Source organism: Lepidochelys kempii, chromosome 9, assembly GCF_965140285.1.
Source record: "Lepidochelys kempii isolate rLepKem1 chromosome 9, rLepKem1.hap1, whole genome shotgun sequence".
In the NCBI taxonomy this organism is placed as follows: domain Eukaryota; kingdom Metazoa; phylum Chordata; order Testudines; family Cheloniidae; genus Lepidochelys; species Lepidochelys kempii.
The window spans coordinates 45,081,570-45,104,976 of NC_136388.1; the positions used below are offsets into that span (position 1 = coordinate 45,081,570).

General features: G+C 42.2%; 1 protein-coding gene across 9 annotated transcripts in view; it reads left to right on the plus strand.

Moving 5' to 3' along the window:
• Positions 1 to 23,407, plus strand: part of AMER3 (APC membrane recruitment protein 3) — a 58,321-nt gene that overhangs the window by 22,936 nt on the left and 11,978 nt on the right. The window contains exon 3 of one of the 9 annotated variants that reach the window (XR_013636357.1): positions 16,169 to 16,227. The exons of 7 other annotated variants lie outside the window; for them this stretch is intronic. The gene's annotated coding sequence lies outside the window, so the exon portion shown is untranslated. Of the gene's footprint in view, positions 1 to 11,525; positions 11,756 to 16,168; positions 16,228 to 23,407 lie in introns of those variants that run through there. One more of the 9 variants, XM_073360090.2, reaches the window with a different exon arrangement.

Below are 23,407 nucleotides of genomic sequence, written 5' to 3' on the forward strand. Positions count from 1 at the left end.
AAAACTGGGACATTATGATGGGGTGTCACAGGGAAGCATTTTGGGGGCATATGGGAGATGTGGGAAGGAAGAGGCTTCCACTTTTTCTTCCTATTTCCCCATTCAAAATAAAAAACAAACACTGGGACATTTTACAATCAAGGACAAGGTATGAGGAAACAGTATTTATCCCTCTGTCACCTCTTCACTGATCTCTTAGCCTCAACCTTTCCCCCTTCCCCACATCTGGCTCTAACCCTCCCATCTCCTCCATGCCCACCAGTTCTCCTGCTCTCATTAACCAACTGTGCTCAGCTCTCCCATCTCACAAGGTCAGTTCCCTCAGCTCCCTCCTATCCAATCCCCACCTGCTCAGAAGCCCCCCTCCTCCATACCTATCCCCTCAAGGCTGAGAAAACCAGCTTGGAAAACACCCCCTCAGCCCTGGACCATCTCCCAGAAAACCCTCCAGGACTCTGACAAATCATCCCGGGGCTCAGAAGCCTTCCCTCTCCTACATAACACCCACCACCCCCAGGCTCAGAAGGCCTCTCCATCCCCAATTCCTACTATTTCTGAGCCTGAAGTTGCACAGGCAGCAGGGAAGGATTGTTTTGCACAGGGTGGGAAATGCATAAAACTAAACTGTACAATTGCTACAACAGGCCAGCTGTAATAGATGCATGGTTCTTTTCTTAAATTATTTATTATTATTATTATTACTACTACTACACTAGAGATATGTGCTGACTTTGTGGAATCCCACCCTGTAGCAAACTGCAAATGATTGTGCATGAAATGAAAATGCAGAGGTCTGCGCACCAGGAGAATACAGCTAGCCCTGCACACTAACTACAGTGCTGTAGCCACAAAAGCCAACCAAGTTCAGACAATTAAACCCTACAAGGCAACAACAAAACCAAACTTAGCACTGTGTTCTCAGTTCACATTTGCACAGGGGTAGATGACTATACAAGGTGCAAGGCAGTGGAGAATCAGACCCCAAGATTCAGCAAGACTAAGGGTTATTTTTCCTCCATTGCTGTGTATTGAATGTGTCATGGGCACGTTTCTCTCCTTATTAGAAACAAACAAAGGTGGCCTCTGGACTACACTGTTCAAGAGATCAGATGATAAAAGGACCTAAGTTCTTTAAAGAGTAGCTATAATATAAGGCACTTACACAGCAAATTATTCTTGAACGGTTAACTAATGAATTAACATGAACAGTTTGTTACTTGCTTATGTTTGCAATATAGTTGGTTAAAAACAGGAACATTTTTCATGAAAACTGAACATAATGAAACTTTTCCTTGACATTTCAAAACCTGGAAATTTTTCACAGCTCTAGTTTGCAGTAAATTTTAGTTTTCCATAGCACTTCAGCTCATTTGTGCTCTCTGATCGAAAGGAAACCCATCAATAATTTTCCCAACATCACTTAATGCAAATGTCAGGCATCAATTCAAATTTTCATGCCTTTCAGACGTGTTCTTTTTTCAGAAAGATTTGTGCTAGTGAATATTTGCTCATAGGAATGCTCACGGATATAAAGCAATTTATTTTTGCATATTTACAGTACTTTTCTTGCAATATTTCCCAGCTCTAATCATTAACAAAAAGTGTAAGGCATAGGCTTATTTAATACTGCAGCCTGATCCTGCTCTCATCGAGCTCAATGGCAAAACAAACTATTATTGACTTCACTGGAAACAGGGTAGAGTACCGTTTATAATTGCAGACATTCACTGTAAATAATACAGCAAGAAACTGCACAAGAAATTGTCACAACTGCAACTTTGAAAGAGATGTTTTGTATTTTGCATTCTCAACTATGCTTTTAAAGAAATATTCCCTGGGTGGTGGTTAACTCTGCTTGCTGATGCTGCACCTTGGAACTGAGAAATGCTGGCACATCATCTTATGTTTTGTTTTCTGTAAACGTCAAAAGAAGCCCTTTTGTGGCAGAAAATAGAAAACAATTCAGGAAAATAGGAGCTGCTGTTCAGTCCATTACTATTGAATACAGGATGCTGCAGTTCACAGCACTCAGACAGACAGAGGTTGGATTTCCTTTCCTTTCCCTTCCCATTCTTTCTTGCTTTGAATGTACAATGAAGTTGGTTTTTGCTCTGAAAGCATTAAGCAGACTGTTGCTATAGCAACCAACTCCCTGAAACCCTTATTATAAAAAGGATGGTAGTCTAACAGACCACAAAAATAGGTCTTAAGAAAAACAAGACTTACAGCTTCCTGGCTAATATTTTTAAACTCTAAAAATAATTTTTATCTGAACCGGGCAAGGTTGTTTAAGTTATTTGGCAGCAGAGATTTTTGTATTGAGAAGTATTTCACTCAGTAGCTCAGGTGATAAAAATATACAACAACCCACCATAACTGCATTTGCCAAGAAATAGCAGGGACGTCATTTAAGATTTCTGCTTGATTTTTACCAAGTCTTGATCAATAAAGGGATAGTGCTTGAATCATCTGATAATCTCAAAAGTGCTCTTGGAATATCATCAGTAAAATCTCAGGACACTAAATCAGTCCTCCATTGACTAATTTAACAATATTTCTAGCTTCTTTCAGAATTCAAAAGCTGCTTCATTTTCAGTTCATGTGAAAACACTGATGGCCCAATTTTCTGTTGGGGAAAGGAATTATAATGATATGAAGATGATTCCCCCGTCCCGCCCCCCAGCGTTTATTAAAATGGATGCCAGCTAGACTCTAGGGCAGGAGTGTCACAAGTGAAACACCAGTTAGGAGCAGATTAATCTAAATCTTTATTTAAAAAAAATAAAAAAAGAGTGCAGATCCAGGGCTATGCAATATCGCAATATTAAACTTTCACATTTGTACCAGCAAATCCTTGCAAGCTCTCATTTTCACCTGACATAGCCCTGGATCTGCACTCAATATTTTTTTTAAATAAAGATTTAGATTAATCTGCTCCTAACTGGTGTTTCACTTGTGACACTCCTGCTCTAGAGTCTAGGGGCAATCTGGGTGCGGGCAGCTCAGTGGGGGATCTAGATGCACAGGGGCTTGTTGAGGGGTTCTGGGTGCAATGGTAATGAATTCTGCAGGGGGGTCCAGGTGAAGGTGGTTGGGGCTCAGCGGGGGGGTCTGAGTGTGTGGCAGAAAAGAGCTCAGCAGCGGAGTCTGGGTGTGTGTGGGGGCTCACTGGGGCGGGGATCCAGATGCTGGGGGAGTGGGACTCAGTGGGGTTGGGATCCAGGCGGAGCTGGTTGGGGCTCAATAGGGTGGGGATCTGGGTGTGGTTGGCTTATCGGGGTGGTCCAGGTGCAGGGGGAGTGGAGCTCGTTGGGGTGGTTCTGTCTACGGCGGGATCTGGATGCAGAGAGGTTGGATGGATGGGGGAGCAATTCCTCCTTGTACAGCGATCCCTCCCTCTGCAGTTGAGGAGCGATGGGTGCAGGAAGCGCAGGGTTGGGGAAAGGAGTTCGTAGAGCTTCCTAAAGCTGGGGGAGATAACCTGGGCTGACAGCAATGGAGTGTGCCTTGCACCTGGAAAAGAATGTGAACCAGTCACTCCTTGATCTGCACAAGCTGGCAACTGACAAGAATGACCCTCATTTGTGTGACTTCATTGAAAACCTGGGGGTACGTCTGACCTGGCCCCAGATACTGTGCAGGGGAAGAGGAAGTTCTGTTCTCCCCAGCCTAGCCAGGACTAGCACTGAGCCTGGTACAGGTTAGGAGCCCCCAGCCATGTCTTCCCCAGTCCTGCCCCCACCCCACAGTGATTTACCTCTCAGCTGACTGCCCTGGGCACCTGAAACATACTGCTGGGGAGGGTCTCATGACCGCTTTTGTGGCTTCCCTTTGCTTCCCCATCAGACAGTCATTGGGGGACATAAATTCTTCACATATTCAGTGGTGCAGAATCCACCCAGAAGTATTCTATTACCCCTTGTTACTGAGGTCCCCTTCAGAATGCCTCTCCCCCTTTGGTGCTCATGTCTCTTCCTCTAGTCACTCATTAGGGAAAATATATTTCTATAGGGCCAAATCTTGCAGTCTATTTTCAGCCAAACACCAATTGAAGCCAACAGGGATTTTGACCGATTAAAACTCTGCAGGATATTGAATTTCTTTCCTCATAAAACCAACCCCACCAGCTTCCCTCTTTCATATTGTTCCTTTCTGAATTCTTTCCAATTTGTTATCTTTCTGATACAGAAGCACACAGCACAGTATTCAGTGATCTAGGTTAGACTGAGCTGTGTTGTATCGAGTTGTACTATCCTCTCTCTGGTCCTACAGTGAAGGATTCTTTGTTGTTGTGAAATAGCATGTAAACTAAAATAATAGAATATCAGTGTTGGAAGGGACCTCTGGAGGTCATCTAGTCCAACCCCCTGCCCAGAGCAGGACCAATCCCCAACTAAATCATCCCAGTCAGGGCTTTCTCAAGCCTGACCTTAAAAACTTCTAAGGAAGGGGATTCCACCACCTCCCTAGGTAACGCATTCCAGTGTTTCACCACCCTCCTAGTAAAAAAAAGTTTTCCCTAATATCCAACCTAAATCTCCCCCACTGCAACTTGAGACCATTACTCCTTGTCCTGTCATCTGCTATCACTGAGAATAGTCTAGATCCATCCTCTTTGGATCCACCTTTCAGGTAGTTAAAAGCAGCTATCAAATCCCCCCTCATTCTTCTCTTCTGTAGACTAAACAATCCCCGTTCCCTCAGCCTCTCCTCATAAGTCATGTGTTCCAGACCCCTAATCATTTTTGTTGCCCCTCGCTGGACTCTCTCCAATTTCTCCACATCCTCCTTGTAGTGTGGGGCCCAAAACTGGACATAGTACTCCAGATGAGGCCTCACCAATGTTGAATAGAGGGGAATGATCACGTCCCTCGATCTGCTGGCAATGCCCCTACTTATACACCCCAAAATGCCATTGGCCTTCTTGGCAACAAGGGCACACTGTTGAGTCATATCCAGCTTCTCGTCCACTGTCACCCTACGTCCTTCTCTGCAGAACTGCTGCCGAACCTTTCGGTCCCTAGTCTGTAGCGGTGCATTAGATTCTTCCGTCCTAAGTGCAGGACTCTGCACTTGTCCTTGTTGACCCTCATCAGATTTCTTTTGGACCAATCCTCCAATTTGTCTAGGTCCCTCTGTATCCTATCCCTACCCTCCAGCGTATCAACCACTCCTCCCAGTTTAGTGTCATCCGCAAACTTGCTGAGGGTGCAATCCACACCATCCTCCAGATAATTAATGAAGATATTGAACAAAACCGGCCCCAGGACCGACCCTTGGGGCACTCCACTAGATACCAGCTGCCAACTAGACATGGAGCCATTGATCACTACCCGTTGAGCCCGACAATCTAGCCAGCTTTCTACCCACCTTGTAGTGCATCCATCCAGCCCATACTTCTTTAACTTGCTGACAAGAATAGTGTGGGAAACCATGTCAAAAGCTTTGCTAAAGTCAACGAATAACATGTCCACTGCTTTCCCTTCATCCACAGAACCAGTTATCTCATCATAGAAGGCAATTAGATTAGTCAGGCATGACTTTCCCTTGGTGGATCCATGCTGACTGTTCCTGATCACTTTCCTCTTGTCTAAGTGCTTCAGAATTGATTCCTTGAGGACATGCTCCATGATTTTTCCGGGGACTGAGGTGAGGCTGACTGGCCTGTAGTTCTCAGGATCCTCCTCCTTCCCTTTTTTAAAGATTGGCACTACACTAGCCTTTTTCCAGTCTTCCGGGACTTCCCCTGATCACCATGAGTTTTGAAAGATAATGGCCAATGGCTCTGCAATCACATCCGCCAATTCCTTTAGCACTCTCAGATGCAATGCATCCGGCCCCATGGACTTGTGCATGTCCAGCTTTTCTAAATAGTCCTGAACCACTTCCTTCTTCACAGAGGGCTGGCCACCTCCTCCCCATGCTGTGCTGCCCAGTGCAGTAGTCTGGGAGCTGACCTTGTTCGTGAAGACAGAGACAAAAAAAGCATCGAGTACATTAGCTTTTTCCACATCCATCCTAAGAGAGGTGCTACATTCCCTTACGTTACTAAAAGAAGTTCTCTCTGTCTGTATCGGATATCAAATGCTTTATTGGGCTAACCCCACACAGCAGATAGTGTGCAGTGATATTTTGGCAATGCTTCAGGTAGACAGCTGAGTAGCCAACATGCCCATACTATCAAAGTGAAAGTGCTTTGGCAAAAGACTCAGGGCCTGTTTCTCCATTCCCTCAGACTAGTGATATGCCATGTGACTGCCATGAGGGAGTGGAGAATCAGGCCCTGGGTGTGACAATACATAAATCAGCTAGGCAGAGTGTAGACCATAATTATGATTTTTGACTTAGCAATGGATGAAGACAATGACTTCTTTTTATCTAGGCTAAAAACATTTTATATTTACCAATCAAGTATTTCACCTCTATTTTATGCACTGAAGTTTAAAGAACTATCCTAAAAAGGTACAGCGAGTCTCTTGAAGGACTGCGCTAAAGAGTCAGACACTAATGACTGGCAGCGAAGAAAAGGCTTAATAATAGATGAGGACCCAGAGAGGGACAAGGGGACTAACCCCAGCACCACTTGGCTGTTCTTTGCTTGTACTCTGAAGCAAGCAGGGTGACCATGAGCATGACACTGAGAGCTATGCACAATCTCCACGTACGTGATGCATCCTTTGGCTTGGGCAGGACAAAAGTTTTATCTCTAGTCAATAAAGAAGCCAATAGTCAAGTTCCAACACAAAGCATGGTCACACTTCCTGCTGCCAGCTATAAATACCTCAACATCTCCTCACTTTTACAGGTGCAATTAAAATATAATGCAGATTGGAGTAAATTTAAAGGGACACCCAACTGTATAATACTTTAAAAAGTAACTTTACCTTACAAGTGCCTGGGAAGCTCAAAACTGAAATCTGTTCAAATCAGTTGCAGTGAATCAGTTTTGCACGTTTTAAAATTAATATTTCTAAAAACAGAAGCAGCTTCGATGCACACACCCTGGCACTTGCTGCTTCGTCAGCATTAGCATGATGGTACCATTTGCAGCACAAAATTTGCAATCATATGTGCTCTCGAGGGCCAAATCCTGTTTCCCTGCACATAGCCCATTTGTTCTGGGTAAGGGTAGGGGATTGCCTCAGAGATTTTGGGAAAGAGAATCCTCCCCAATCTTCAGAGCAACAGCCTCTGTGCTCTCCCAAGGCGCAGGTTTCAGTCAGTGAATCCATGTAGCTGCAGACCCCCTGGCACTTCCACACCTTTCACCTGACCCACTGTCACTTCTTTTTAGCACTGTGGTAGCAAGCTGCCACAGAGTGCTGCTACCTAGAGCGTGCAGGATGTGCATAGTCCCCTTCTAGCCCTTTCCGTGGCCTACTCCGCCACTCCCCAGCTGTTCTATTTCTTTGTGGTTCCTGCATGCCCACACAATGGAGGGAGCACAGGATTTGGCCCTAAAATAAGTCTTGCACTCAACTGAGCTGATAGGTCTTTGGAGCTAGTATTATTAATAAATGTACTGTTTGTTGTTGTGATTTATAATGGGATGTGTTGTGTATAAAGAGAATAAGCTCTCCATGTATCCTCCAATTAGTTTGGAAGCATTTTCTGGTTCTTTGCCTGGGAGATTTCAGACAACAGGAGCATTGTTAGGAATGAATTGCTACTCCTTAATGTTCAGTTACAAGCATTACTGGCTGAGTAAATAACTACTGACCATCGTCATCTTAGTTTCTTTTTAAAGATTCATGAAACCTTTGAAAAATTCAATTGAAAAAAGGTGTCTGAAAGTCTGACAGAGAATGTATCAGAAGAGAGTGAGTGAGTAAGTAAGTAAAATGGACAAGCTGACTTGCAATACCATACTATTATGGTATTACCATTTAGAGTAAGGGGGCAGTACCCTACCTGGCATGTGCATACCTCTAAGATCGGCTCCACAACTGTTCTGCTAAAGGCTAGTTCAGCAAAAACAGGCTTTTTGCAACCATTCCCAGTCCTCAAGGCCTGTCCGTTAGGATGCTGTGCCAGGTTTCCTTCCTTATGGGCATGTAGTCGCCAATTGTCTGTCGCACATACAGTCCGGGAACACTGATTTATGTCTGTGCTGCTGAGAAACTGGCTGGCTCTCACCCTGCTCTGCTTCTAATTTAATCAGGCCCAGGACTGGCCATGAGGCGAACTGAGGTGACTGCCTCAGATGCCAGACTCTGTGTGTGTGTGTGTGTCACTAGAACCCAAAAATTAGTGTCTGCTGCTGGTGCAGATGTATTCTCTCTGCTCTAGATGCACAGAGATGGTGGAGTGCTGTGCTGGAGGAAGGAGGGCACAAGAGACAACAGGAAGGCAGGTGAAAAGATGAGAGGGAATAACAGAAAGCAGCAGGAGCCTCTTATGTACCTCTCTAGCACCCCCAGGAGCCTGGACTCATTAACACCAGCTTCTCAGGGAGCTTCCTGTTTCCTGCTGCTTCCCTGAACCCACTTGAGGGGAACAGGCAGGCAACTGAAGTAGTAGGAGCCAGTTAGGCCCTTAGGATGCTGATATCTTCCCTCATTCAGGCCCTGCTACCAGCCTGCTAATCTGTCCCCTTCAACTGAGCGTTAGTGTTGAGAGCCACTATAGCTGGCACAGAACAGCAGTCATGAGGGAAAGAAGAAAACGCCCCTCTGGGACAGCATTCAGAAGAATGAAAGAAAGCAAAAGGAAGCTTTTCTATCTAAGCAGGAAGGAGCTCTCCCGAGATACACAGACACAAACATTCACGGTGAGCCTTCTGGCCCCAGTGAGGATGTGAGTGGTGAGGAGATGCCCGATCTTCCAGTTAGTCAGAGTGTAGGTGACCTGGCAGCTACTGCACCATCCATATCTCCATCTCAAATGGATGTAACCATGCACATTCCTGAATGAAAGTGTAGATCAGAGAAGAGTGTGGTGGAGGCGCAAGAAACAGCTGCTGCATTTAGTTCCTTAAGTTGAGATGATCCAGGACGGTGGACCCACTTGAGCAGTAGCCTGAGAGACTTCCTTGTACTGCATGGGCCACAGCAAGTAAAAAACTTCATGTTCCCCAAAGACAATGAAAATAGAAGTTTCCATCCAGCACACTGCTGACGTGAAATCCCCAAGGGTGACAAAGTGGAGAGGCCATGGCTTATGTACTCAAAAACCCAGAATGCTGCATCCTGTTTTTGTTGCAAGCTCTTCCAGTCTAATGTTCCAGCCACATTGGATTCTACAGGAACAAAAGGACTGGAAAAATCTGGCTAGAAATCTGGCATGCCATGAGAAGGCAGCAAATCACCGGAGAGCTTGAGATGAGACTAAGGTTCAAGGCCCCCATAGATGATCAGCATCAAGAGAAGATTGCATCAGAGTCTCTTTACCTGCAAAATGTTCTGAAAAGGCTCATGGTCATTGTGAGAATATTTGCTACCCAAAACCTAGTACTGCGTGGCACTTCAGATCAGCTGTATGTGCCAAACAATGGAAACTTCCTTAAAATTTTGGAGCGGATGGCTGAGTTTGATGCTGTACTCCAGGAGCATCTAAGAAGAGTCACCACCCAAGAAATGTACACACACCACTACCTTGGAAAAACAATTCAAAATGAGATCATAGAGTTACTGGCAACAGAAGTCAAGCAGAAGATTGTGGCAGATCTGAAGTCAGCAAGATATTACTCTGTTATTCTGGACTGCACACTTGACATCAGCCATACTGAACAAATGACTTTAATGGTGCATTTTGTAACAACAACAGAACCTAGTGAAAATGTCCCTGCAATGGTGACTGTCAGAGCATTTTCTAGAATTTATTGACATTGATGATACTACAGGAGCTGGTATGGCAAACGTGCTTCTTAAAAAGCTGAAAGATATGGGAGTTGCAATAGCTGACACGAGAGGTCAGGGCTACGATAACAGCGCCAACATGAGAGGTAAGAACAGAGGAGTGCAGACATGGATCCGAGAGTTAAACCCCGAGAGTTAAACCTTTTTTTGTCCCATGCAGTTCTCATTCATTGAACTTGGTGGTCAGTGATCAAGGCCACTCTACAGGTTTTGCCGCCCCAAGCAGTGACCAAAACAAAAAAAAAAAAAACTGCCACCATGGACAGCAAAGGGAAGAAGCTGCTGCTGAATTGCTGCTGCTGGACAAACTGCCGCCCCTTTCTACCTGCCGCCCCAAGCACCTGCTTGGAATGCTGGTGCCTGGAGCTGGCCCCGTCAGTGATGCAGCATCAGCTTCTAGTGAGGCTGCTGAATTTTTTAATTTAATTCAAAGCATCTATGTATTTTTCTCTGCATCAACTCTTCAATGGCAAATTTTGAAGAAACATCTGGGAACATCCTCTCTGACACTGAAACCACAGAGCCACATGATGGGAAAGTCAACTGCAGGCGATAAAGCCTATCCAACACCAAATTGGGAAGATAGATGATGTCATAGTTGCCATTATGGAGGATAATGCTGTGACAGGAACTGTTCATGGGAGAAAAGCGGCAAAGGGAAATGGAATCACCAGAAACGTACGTAACTTCACATTGCTGTGTGCTTAGTGTTGTGGCATGACATACTATTTGAAATAAAATGTTGTAAGCAAGAGACTCCAAGGTGTTGACCTTGATATATCTGGAGCAATGGAACAACTGGACAAAGTCATAATACAGTCTTACTGGTCAGATGAGAGATGTGAAAACATTCTGAAGAGTGCACAGAAGTTGGCAGAGGAACTTCACACTGAAGCTATTTTCCCACCCATTCAAGAATACAAGTGTCACCGAAGATGATGACATTTTGATTACGAGGCACGGGATAATCCCATAAGAGACCCCAAACAACAATTCAAAGTTGAATTCTTTAACCAGGTGCTAGATTGTGCAATACAGTGAGTTGAACGTTTCATGCAGCTCAAGGAACACAGCAGTATATTTGGAATGTTGTATGATATTCCAAAACTCCTCACTATACCTGAGGAAGCCCTACACCAGCAATGCAGGGCACTACAGATAGTGTTGACACATGATGACATGCACAATATGGATGCAAATGATTTAGGTGAACCGAAAGCCCTTTTAAGATATATTCCAGAACAGCCTTTGGAGTTGATCCTGCTGAAATGTAAGTGCACAAATAAGATGACCACGCTTTCCAAATGCTTTGTTGCTCTGCGCATACTTCTAACACTTCCTGTAACAGTTGCCAGTGGAGAACGCAGCTTCTCCAAGCTGAATAAAAACACATCTACACTCCACAATGACACAGGAGAGGCTGGTTGGCCTTGCAACCATCTCAATAGAGTATGAGCTGGCCCAGACTGTGGACATTCAGCAGGAATCAGTTCAAATCTTTGCAACCAAGAAGGCACAGAAAGCATCACTTTGATTATTCAAACAGATAAAAATGCCGGTGTTTACTATGCAGACAAGAAAAGTTAACTTTCAAACGCCTAAACAGTAAATGTAAGTGTTAATTAAAATTTTTGAGGCATTTTAAGTTGTTCTCCTTTATTGGGGTAGGTAGCAGAGCAGTTCCATGAGAGGAGTAGAACAGGAAGAAGGCAGAACTGAGACCTTTCAACATTTGGGCCCAAGCGAGGGGGCATCATTTGAGCTTCCCAGCTCAGGTGCCAAAATGTTGTGGGCCGGCCCTCATCAGGCCATCCACAAATAGGTGGCGTCTGAAACAATGTAATAAAGATGTTTCCAACATACATCCTTGCCCACATTGTACATTCTTGACATGGCAAATACTTGCTTCCACAGTAGAATATACCTTGGCAGTCAACAGGACAAACCATTTATTTTTTTAACACAGGAGTCAAAAGAATAATTTTTTTGGTTGGAAATTCAAATATATGAGCAAGAACAGAGAAATTTGTATTTATTTGCCTAATAATTATACTTCACAGTTATATCTCCATTCATCCAAGGATTTCAAATAAGTTTTTAAACATTAATAATCTTCACAGCCAGAAAGTAGTTATGTAATGTCATCCCCAGGAAATTGGAAAGTCAGGCCCTTAGTGTTTGACCTGGCCACCCCAGAACTGGAGGCACCAAACATTCATGGGCGTTTTAAAATTTAGGCCTACGTTCCTTGCTGACGAGGAGACAGCAAGTCAGTAGCAGAACCAGGAATAGAACCCAAAATTTCTGACTCCTGCTTCCACATTCTAACCAGTCAACAATAATCCATGAAGATATATTAGGTGAAAATTACAACTGGCATAATCCACTGCAACTCCATTGAAACCAATGGAGTTACATATTGGATTGTGCCAGTGGTAACACTGGCCCTTTATTTTTGGTTAAGATGCTTAGGATAAGCTACTTAAATTAGAGTTCAGATTCTCCATATTGAAGTAGAGAATGTTGCTGGATCACGTGGTCTGCTCATATCTCATAGGTTAAAGGACCAACTAACAATACAGAACTTTCACCTAAATGTTACTGAACTCCCACACATGACCACACTTCCAAGGAAGCTTTTCTGAGCATGCAAGATATGAACATCTCACTTTACCATAAAACTAAGACCTTAAAGTCAATTGTGAAACACAATTAGAACACAGGCAAGAAGTCAAATCGCAGAAGAGGCTCCAGAGATGGCAATTACAGGCTGCTAAGCCTAACTCCAATACCAGGAAAACTGGCTGAAACAAACACACACCAGAATTATCAGATATGTAGATGAATGTGATATGTTTGGGAAAAGTCAATACAACGTTTGTAAAGGGAAATTGTGCCTCACCACTCTATTTGAATTCTAGAGGGGGCAAACAAACATGTAGACTAGTGTGATCCATTGATATAGTATACTTGGACTTTCAGAAAGCTTTTGACAAGGTCCCTCACCAAAGGCTCTCAAGCAAAGTAAGCTGTCATGGGCAGGTCCTCTCATGGATCAATAACTAATTAAAAGATAGGAAAAAAGGGTAGGAATAAATGGTCAGTTTTCAGAATGGAGAGAGGTCCATAGTGGCGTTCCCCAGAGGTCTGTACTAAGGCCATGTCCTATTCAACATATTCATAAATGATCTGGAAAAAGGGGTAAACAGTGAGGTGGCAAAATTTGCAGAGGATACAAAACTACTCAAGATAGTTAAGTCCAAAGTTGACTGTGAAGAGTCACAAAACTGTGTGACTAGGCAACAAAATGGCAGATGAAATTCAATGTTGATAGATGCAAAGTAAAGCACCCTGGAAAACATAAGCCCACTATACATACAAAATGATGGGGTCTAAATTAACTGATACCACTCAAGAAAGAACTATCCACAATTACTCCAAGATCTTTGAAAACATCTCCTCAATTTGCCACTGCACTCAAAAAAGGAACCATAAGAAAAGGAAAGAAAAAAATATCATAATCCTTGATATAAATCCATGGTACACCCACACCTTGAATACTGTGTCCAGTTCTGGTTGCCCCACTTCAAAAAGATATATTAGAATTGGAAAAGGTACAGAAAAGGGCAACAAAATGATTAGTGGGTATGGAACAACTTCCATATGAGGAGACATTAAAAAGATGACTAGGATTATTCAGCTTAGAAAAGAGACAACTAAGGGTTGGATATATGATAGAGGGCAATAGAATCATGAATGGTGGAGAAAGTAAGTGTTATTTACACCTTCTTATAACACAAGAACCAGGGCTCACCAATGAAACTAATAGGTAGCTGTCAGAGTTCCTTCCCCACTCTGAACTCTGGGGTACAGATGTGGGGACCCGCATGAAAGACCCCCTAAGCTTATTTTTACCAGTGTAGGTTAAAAACTTTCCCGAGGCACAAATTCCACCTTGTCCTTGAACAATATGCTGCCACCACCAAGTGATTTAGACAAAGAACCAGGAAAAGGACCACTTGGAATCCTATTCCCCTAAGCCCTACACCCCCTTTCCTGGGGAAGGCTTGAGAATAACATCCTCACCAATTGGTACAGGTGAACACAGACCCAAACCCTTGGATCTTAAGAACAATGAAAAAAAATCAATCAGGTTTTTAAAAGAAGAATTTTATTTAAAGAAAAGGGAAAGAATCACCTCTGTAAAATCAGGATGGTAAATACTTTACAGGGTAATGTGATTCAAAACACAGAGCATTCCCCTCTAGGCAAAAACTTTAAAGTTACCAAAAAAACCAGGATAAACTTCCCTCTAGCAAAGGGAAAATTCACAAGTTGAAAACAAAAGGTAATCTAACGCACCTTGCCTTATTTACTTACTCTTTTTGTAATATCAGAGACTTGTACAGGATGGTTTATAGAAGGAGTTTTTTGACCTGATGCTTCTCTGCTTTCCCCAGAGAACACAACAAGAAACCTCCCCCCCCCCCCCCAAGATTTGAAAGTATCTTCTTTCCCCATTGGTCCTTTTGGTCAGGTTCCAACCAGGTTATTTGAGCTTCTTAACCCCTTACAGGTAAGAAGGAATTCTAGGCTACTCGTAGCCGTATGGTTATGTCAGTAGCAGGTTTAAAACAAACAAAAAGGAAGTGCTGTGCATTGTTTAAAGAAGTCAACTTGTGGAACTCGTGGCCAGGGAATGTTGTGAAGGTCAAAAGTATACGTGTGGGTTCAAAAAAGAATTAGATAAGCTCATGGAGTTAGCTCCATCAATGGCTATTGTCCAAGATGGTCAGGGATGCAACCCCATGCTCTGGGTGTCCCTAAACCTCTGACTGCCAGAAGCTGGGACTAGACAACAGGGGGAGGATCACTTGATAAGTTCATTTCCTCTGAAGCACCTGGCACAGGCCACAGTCAGAAGACAAGATACTGGGATAGATGGACTACCGGTCTGACCCTATATGGCCATTCTTATTTTCTTATCAAAGGCTTACCTCAGGGGTTTGGGGGAAGAGGACATGCCCTCTAGCACCTGAGGATTCATGAAGAAAGAAAGTTCCAAATCCAGAGAGACCATCCCTCCACAACTCTGCCTTGCCTCTCCTGGTCCCACTAGCTCCTCCATCTTTGTCTTTTGATGCTTCCCGGTGCAAGGTTGCTGCAGGCAGAGAGCATAAACAGTTTTGCTAGAACCAGCATTAACCTTTGTGTGGACAGCTGTTCATCTAGGAATGGAATATGTTGTGGAAAGTGGCTGCTTCCTGTTCCACTCCCCACATCACTCCACACATACACTAAGCCAGAGATGCTTGATTGCTACGAAGGGCGACTCCCCACCTTCTGCTGCTTTTGGTGTTTTTAACTCTTCTCTCTCTATTCCTTGGAGCTGAAGAGAGCACATGCATCCCTTGCAGAGGGCATGCGCCCTTCAGGTGATGTAGGCTCAACCCCGATTCTATTAAATTGGCCTAGTAAATCAGTAACAATTGTTATCTAATAAAAGTCTGACAATAATCAACAACACATAAAATCAATAAACTCCAAACAACAATTTGTCACCAGTCATGTCATTCATCATTTATATTTCCTGTCCAGTGCTATAATTAAATGGAGGCTCTGTAAATTAAGAGAAAAACAATAAAAATATGAACAGGCCTATTTGAACAAAATCTCATAATGATGAAAAAATCCTACCCCAAACAGAGCTCTTTCTAACAAAGGAAGAAGAACTAGACAAATCATGAAATCCACCAGGGACTTGGTTATCAACCCTAATTCATGCAGATGGCACTCATACAAGTGCAAAGGGCAGCATTACTAAGCCATCAGATAGACTTCTGACAGTTTTAGGAAAGATTTTCTTGATGCTGGATCATGGAAAGAAATCTATTCCTGGGTGAACACTCAAATTGATACAATAACATCTAACATCAAAACTAGTTTACACAGCTATAATTTTACACATTCAGATCAGTATGAAGGACCATCTGTCTTTTTGGTAAACATGACTGAAAATCCATTTCGGTTTAGACATTTTGAATATACTCATCTGCGTTAAGCCAAATATAAGAAAAGTTTAGTGTAACAATTTCATTCTGTTTCTTTTCCTTTTCACTTGTTCAGTTCCCATAAATTGTACAGTCACATTGGAAATTTATTGTGTTAATATCTTGCTATTAGAACATTTGTAAAATTTCTTTGAGTGTACGTTCATTCTTCCTTTCTGCTAGGTGATAAAATGCATAACCTTTAGTCAGTCACGATAGCAACTATAACACACACACAGAAGTATATGATTCTTTTGACAGGCAGTATTGCGGTACCTGCATCTTTGCTGAAAAAACAGTTTCAATTTGCAAGCTTTCAGGTAAACATTTTTTGTTTTTCTTCCCCCCCCCCACAGATTTCTACAGTTTGAGTTTTTCATGTTTCAGGATTAGACAACGCTTGCCCAGCCCCAACCTCTGTTGGTTTGCAGTGAAAGCATAAATCACCCCAATTTAGGTTGTGATGGACCCAGTTTTGCTTGAAAGACTCAGACAATTTGACAAATCTTGCCCTTGATTAGCCACTGCTTCACACACTGTAGTCATTTACACTATGAAGTCAGAATTTTCCACTAAGTTACACCATTGGTGACATTTCACACCCACCTTTCCACAACACAAATGACTGCACAAAGTTCTAAAAAGCTGGTGCCCATTCATTCCTTTTTAATAAATCACATCCATATGCTATATAGATTTCTAATGAAAATTTAATGATCCTTAATTGAATCATCTGCATGAATTAAGTTATTGACCCATCATAACAGATGCTAGTCATGTTTTTAATCGATCAGCACTTCCCTTCCCTCCCACACTGATAGTCAATATACACAAAAGTTATATTTAGACTTATTACGATGCAATGTTACTCACACCATCTTCTTTCCTAGATACCCCAATCCATTCCATGTTTGCATATAGGAATGTGCGCCATTTAATGGATGTCCAAGGTTACACCAAGAAATAACAGCTTCTTCGACTCCCAAACTTAAAAACCAAGGGGACTGCAAAACAAGGTTTGATTAACTGGGTGCAAACAGACCTGCTCAAATGGATGCACTGTAATGGGCCTTTAAGCCCTGGTCTACACTAGGACTTTAGGTCGAATTTAGCAGCGTTAAATCGACGTAAACCTGCACCCGTCCACACGATGAAGCCCTTTTTTTTTTTTTTTGGACTTAAAGGGCTCTTAAAATCAATTTCCTTACTCCACCCCTGACAAGTGGATTAGTGCTTAAATTAGCCTTGCCGGGTTGAATTTGGGGTACTGAGGACACAATTTGATGGTATTGGCCTCCGGGAGCTATTCCAGAGTGCTCCATTGTGACCGCTCTGGACAGCACTCTCAACTCAGATACACTGGCCAGGTAGACAGGAAAAGAACCACGAACTTTTGAATCTCATTTCCTCAAGAAAAAAGGCGCGAAACGATTGTCTGCTGCTGCTTACTCGGAGGGAGGGAGGGAACGGGGGCCTGACGATATGTACCCAGAACCACCTGCGACAATGTTTTAGCCCCATCAGGCATTGGGATCTCAACCTAGAATTCCAATGGGCAGCGGAGACTGCGGGAACTGTGGGATAGCTACCCACAGTGCAACACTCCAGAAGTCGATGCTTGCCTCAGTACTGTGGAAGCACTCTGCCGAGTTAATGCACTTAATGCACTTAGAGCATTTTCTGTGGGGACACACACACTCGAATATATAAAAACGATTTCTAAAAAACTGACTTCTATAAATTCAACCTAATTTCGTAGTGTAGACATACCCTAAGAGATGCTAAGTGAACTCTGTTAAATGGTGCAGTCAAGACGATTATAAATTCTTGTCGTTGCTGTGATACAAAGCAGCTAGAAACTCTGTGGACTCAAGTCCTTGAAGATTGCCTGTCTGTACTGGAAATCTCCACGTGGCTTAGAGCCAGAGAAAAGGGGATGTTCGTAAAAGAAGGGGGCATACCTGGGGTTTGCTTATGCTTTGGTGACCCCGCAGCTGCCAGAATGGCCTCCTATGATTTTAGCCAGCAGGACATAAGAATAGCTTTCACTGGCTGCAGAAATGGAGGAATGTAAAGATTTTCTTCACACTGATCCTGTGGGGAGCACGGCTTGTCTGGATTAGAGAATTTGGGCTCAGAGTATTTACACTATGTACAGGGGCAAACACAGCAAAGGAAGCATGTGAAATAAAAGCATAATACGCAGAAATCACTGAAAACTTGTATGCCAAAGAATACTTAAGCAGATTCAAAAGCAGATTCAAAAGCAGTTTCCACAACCCCTACTGGACAAACAACCCCCTTTTATTTTTGAATTTCAATGTGACATTTCAGAACGCAAATGTTACAATTTCTTGAGGATTCATTGTAATTTCTCCTGGTAACATTCATTACTTTTTGTAGGAGGTCAAGGCATCTTGTTTATAGTGCCCCGAGTTTCTTTAGCAGAAAGAAGTGTGGTCTAATGGTAGAGTTGGTCAAAAATGCTAGAAAAACAGCAAAAATTGTCAACGTTTGAGGGTGGGTAGGTTTTTGTTTTGGCTTTTTTTGGGTAAAAAACTGTCAAAAAAATCAAATTCCAGAAAATTTTGAGCAGCTGTAACTCAGAGCTAGGAACTCTGGAGTCTGGATCTATCAAAATATTCCTCTATCACCTTCATCAAGTCATTTAGATCAAAATTTTTAGCCTTGGGTGACTAACTCCACATTTTAAACCTGTATCCAAAATTTTAACCTCAACCTATCTGCCTCAATATGTATATTCAGTGGGTTGGGATATCAAATTATAAAACAAGGATATTGTCTCAAGTTGTAATCATGTTTGTCCAGAAGTCAAAGAATAATTAAAAAGCTAAATCTTATTGACCTAATTATATATAACACAGAGGATTAAGATCAGGCAATCAATAATGGCATAAGGAGACTCCTGGAAAAATATAGGCATAGCACAGTCTTATGTATTAGTGTTGTATTAATTTAGACAGAATACGTGAGCCCAAAGAGTCAAATCTGTTAACATGACACTGAAATGGTCCAACATTAAAGAGTTTTAAACAAGGTTCGGGGTTTGGTATACAGGGACCTCAGCCTGCTTAGTTCCATGACAAACACACCAGTAACAAGTGTTTTAATCTTTTATTAAAGATACAGAAAAAGGAAAAACAGTTAAAGCATTTCAAATTTAAAGAATTAAGTAATCATGCAGTGTTGTAGCTGTGTTGGACCCAGGATATTGGAGAGACAGGGTGGGTGAGGTAATCTCTTTTATTGGACCGACTTCCGTTGGTGAGAGAGACAAGCTTTCGAGTTTGCACAGTGCTCTTCTTCAGGACTTAAGTAAGGCTTTCATTTAAACATTTTATTCCCTTTAGCTAGAGAGAATTTTTAGAAGGAAATTCCCCCAATATGACAGTGTCTTAGAGGGTATTAAAGATATTAACAACGGTCTGTTCAGGGAAAAGAGAATAAGTTAGTTGAAATGAGCAGAAGCTGTGGTTATTGCTACCTGATCCTGTTTCCTAGAAGACAAAACAAGACCTATGCACACAAAAAAAAAGGAAGGAAGAGAACAGCAAAGAAAAATAATGTAGCTTCCGGCTCTGGTGTTGACTTTTATGTGCAACCTTGCTGCTGGAGAAAGAAAGGCATGGTACATGATCTTATCAGCCACTCTGAGACCTAGCAAACTTGTACCAGCATTGGGCTGTTTAAGGTATTGCTTTTACCTGCCTCTTTCTGGTCACAGTCTTACAGCAGCATTGCAAAATATGCAGACTTAGCTGGCAAAGCCAGACTCTTGTCACACAGAAGGAAAAACAAGAGGGACAACAAAGTGAAGAAATAAAAGTGGGGAAGAAAAAGGATGCATGGTGGCGAGGGTCTCACATCCCAGGTGGTAGATGGGATTTAGACAGAGCCAGTGGAGGTATTGATTTTATCTGGGTCCCTCTCTTTGGCCTAGTCTGGAAAACATCTCCCAGGATGAGGACGACAAAGACCCAGCAGTGTTACAGTGTATCCCAGGGTCTTAAGAGATGGCAGCCATGAAGCTTGTTCTTTTCTGTTCTCCTGTCTTTCAGTCAGCCAGTGTTTGCCAATTTCCTCCACAAAACATCTCTTTTTGAGAGTCTCAAAGGGAGTGGTGTGTGAAATAGCCCCTCCCCTCATTATTTTATTCACCAATTAGGTGTCATTTCTGACACCAATTTTGGTCAATTGATTTCTGGTCCCACACTTCTCTTGTTTACCAGGCATGATCTTAACACAGTCCTTGAACTATATTTAAGCCTTTTCCCTTTTGCACCTATCCCCCCCATCAACGTTTATTATTATAGGTTATTGTGACACCTTTTTCGAAAAGTGGATAAAAGTTTATAGTTAGGCTCACAATTGGGCTAGGCCTACTAGGTCCCAATTATTACCCCATATTCATATTTTATTAGGGACTAAGCTATTATCTTCTGATAGCTGTCCCGTGGCCTATATGAAACGAGTCGTGGGCTCTTTTTCCTCATAGACAGGTATCTAGGTCACAAAATTCAGTATCACAATTGGCACCCCTTTGGGAAGTCTCGAGCTGAATGGAGATGGAGATGGAACCGGGGTAGTTCAGGGCTGAGTCACAGACGTAGGTAGGGTGGAAGCCTGCATTGCTGTTGCACATGCTGTACCGGTTATGTGGAGAAGGATGACTTAAGTCTACATGGCACTTAACAAGCAATACATCCAGTATAGGCCCGAATCCAGGATTTGTTAAAGTTAAGCCTGGCAAAACTCAAATTTTATTTTTTGCATAATTTTAGAGGGTAACATCAATGTATATTTTTAAGCATTTTTAATTTTTATTCATTTATATTTTCACGGTTGCAGACAGTTATGGGTTGGTCAGACAGTTATTAAATGACAGACGCTGAGATTCAAAGAGTTAAAGCTTTATACCCATTAAGACATAAGTTGTATTTTTTCAACATGTGATGTTGACATAGTAAATGTCTATAAATCAAACTAATAAGTTCTCAAGGAGCTTTTGTCTTACTTCACCTATCTATGAAAATTTTATTATTAATGAAAATATTGTTTTGTCAGTGGGGGGGGAGGGGAGAGTGAAAATATCAATGTTGACTGACATTTAGCAATACAAATCTAATCCTTCCAAGGCTAGTTAAAGTCAGTGGAAAGACTTCATTGCCAGACCTTCATTGCACCTGATGCAAAGCCCATTCAAGTCAATGGAAGTCTTTCTGTTGGCTTGAATGGGCTTTACATCAGGTGCTATAAAGACTTCCATTGACTTTAAGGGGTTTTGGATCAGGCCCTAAAATGTTTAAAAGACAAGGTTTTGAGAATTCTATAAAAGGAAAGGCCTATAACTGCAGTACTTTTAGCTTTTTTATTCAAAAGTAAAAACAGTGGAATGGAAACCATGTAAAAACATTCTTGAAGCCCCACTGTTCGATCCTGGCTGTAACCAGTGCTTTTTGATCTACTCATGTGGAACTCTCAGTTCAAGAAGGATTTCTTTTTTCCTTTTACTGAGTTGCTGCTAACCAAATAGAACTAGAAAGCTGTCCAGGCATCCTCCCAGATACTTGCTGAAGTTGCACTGTGAAAAGTTCAAAGCCAGTGGGGAAAAAAGTTGTCTAATTCAAAGTCAACATCAGTCTCAGTACTGCAGGACAGAAGCTGGGCTCATTTCTATTTATGCACAGGTGAAATGCAAAGGTGCCTCATCCTATTCAGAGTCTAGGGCTGCTGTGAGACCCAACATCTTCAGCAAGGATGATTTTGGTTAATACTGCTCCAGGGCAGGACCTTTACTGAGGATTAATGACCAGCCAGAGAAGCCAATGGCACTACTGAAGGCCATTTTCCCAAGCTGATCATTAATCCCTAGAAATGCCCTGCACAGGCATTTTTATTGCTATCTAACTAAATACGAGAAGCAAAAACATTCTAAATACTTTTTTCATGCTGTTTTTAAAATGGCATGGATACCTCTACCTGGAGTGTAGCACCCAGGAGGTCTGAGACTTAATAGCTGAACAGTGTTAACGAATGAACACCCTGGCTATTTTAAATTTTTTAGGTTTCAGAGTAACAGCCGTGTTAGTCTGTATTCGCAAAAAGAAAAGGAGTATTTGTGGCACCTTAGAGACTAACCAATTTATTTGAGCATAAGCTTTTGTGAGCTACACCGAGCATCCGATGAAGTGAGCTGTAGCTCACGAAAGCTTATGCTCAAATAAATTGGTTAGTCTCTAAGGTGCCACAAGTACTCCTTTAATTTTTTTATTGAGCTTATGATTGGTCACTAGCTATAATATATACACGGTTTCCTGCTCCCTCAAGTCTGCTACCTTGTGTTTGTCCAGTTGTATTTCCTGATCTTCTGAATTATATGAAACTCCCTCCGTTACTTAAGTTAAATCTCAATGATTTTTGGAAAAGGCCCCCAAAACGGCTAAACATTCTAAGCCATAACATTTTAAGCCTAATTCATTTCCCACTCCAAAGCACTTTTCATTTGTTATTTTCATTCTTCTTAACCGAACAAGTCATTTATGTGAGTAATGAAAATAATCTTACCATGCAGCTTCCAATCTATTATTCAGCAGCAAAACACAAAGTAAAAACTGCTATCGCTATCAATAATTCAACTCTACCACAGTTTTAGTGCTAATGCAGCCGCTCAGCTGAACCCCAGACTAGTGCCTCATCCATTTTTAATTCCTAGGCTGTCTGCATCATGTGAGGTCAAGCATGTGAAATGTGGTTAAAAATATGGTTGTGAAGTGTGGGAAGGTCAACTAAAGTCAATTTACCTATTTGACAACATCCAGCTAATACAAATTAGAACTTGAATATATGTTAATGAGATTGAAAAAAGAAAATTCCATTGCAGGATAGCAGGTGCCTGTCTGACTTGGCAAAGAGCACAACTAATAAGAGCTTGAAGAAGCCTAAAACAAAACAAAAAAACACCAGTGCAGCACGGAGAGTCTGAGTTTGTAAAGACAAAATCAGGAGCTCTCTACATTCCCACTGCACTTCTACAGATTTTATTAGATGGCAGAGGTGGCCACATGTTCTAATCTCTTCCTAGCTGTTCTCTTCAGTTTTACTTCTGGAGGAGAGTTCTTAAAGAGCTGCTCAGACTTCATGAGAACCTTTTTAAAACATCCATTGTTTCTCTAGGCTACATTTTCTTTATTTTTCTGAGTAGGATGTCGGCAAGGAAAACAGAGGTTTGCTACCGAAGAGTTTTCATCAGCTCCCACTGCTAATTTCCCTCTTGAAGTCAATCATTCTCTCTGACACCACAGTTAGTTGCTGTGGAAGTCATCATTATGTCATAAATATGGTTAAGGAACCCTGAGGTAAATCATCCCCTATGACCTTGACAAGTAAGGAAGGGCAGGAACCCCAAAAAATCCCATATCAATCTCTTCCTGGGGTGCCAAACGGGTCTTTCCATCCTTCCTAGGTAGTGGCAGAGCTGGC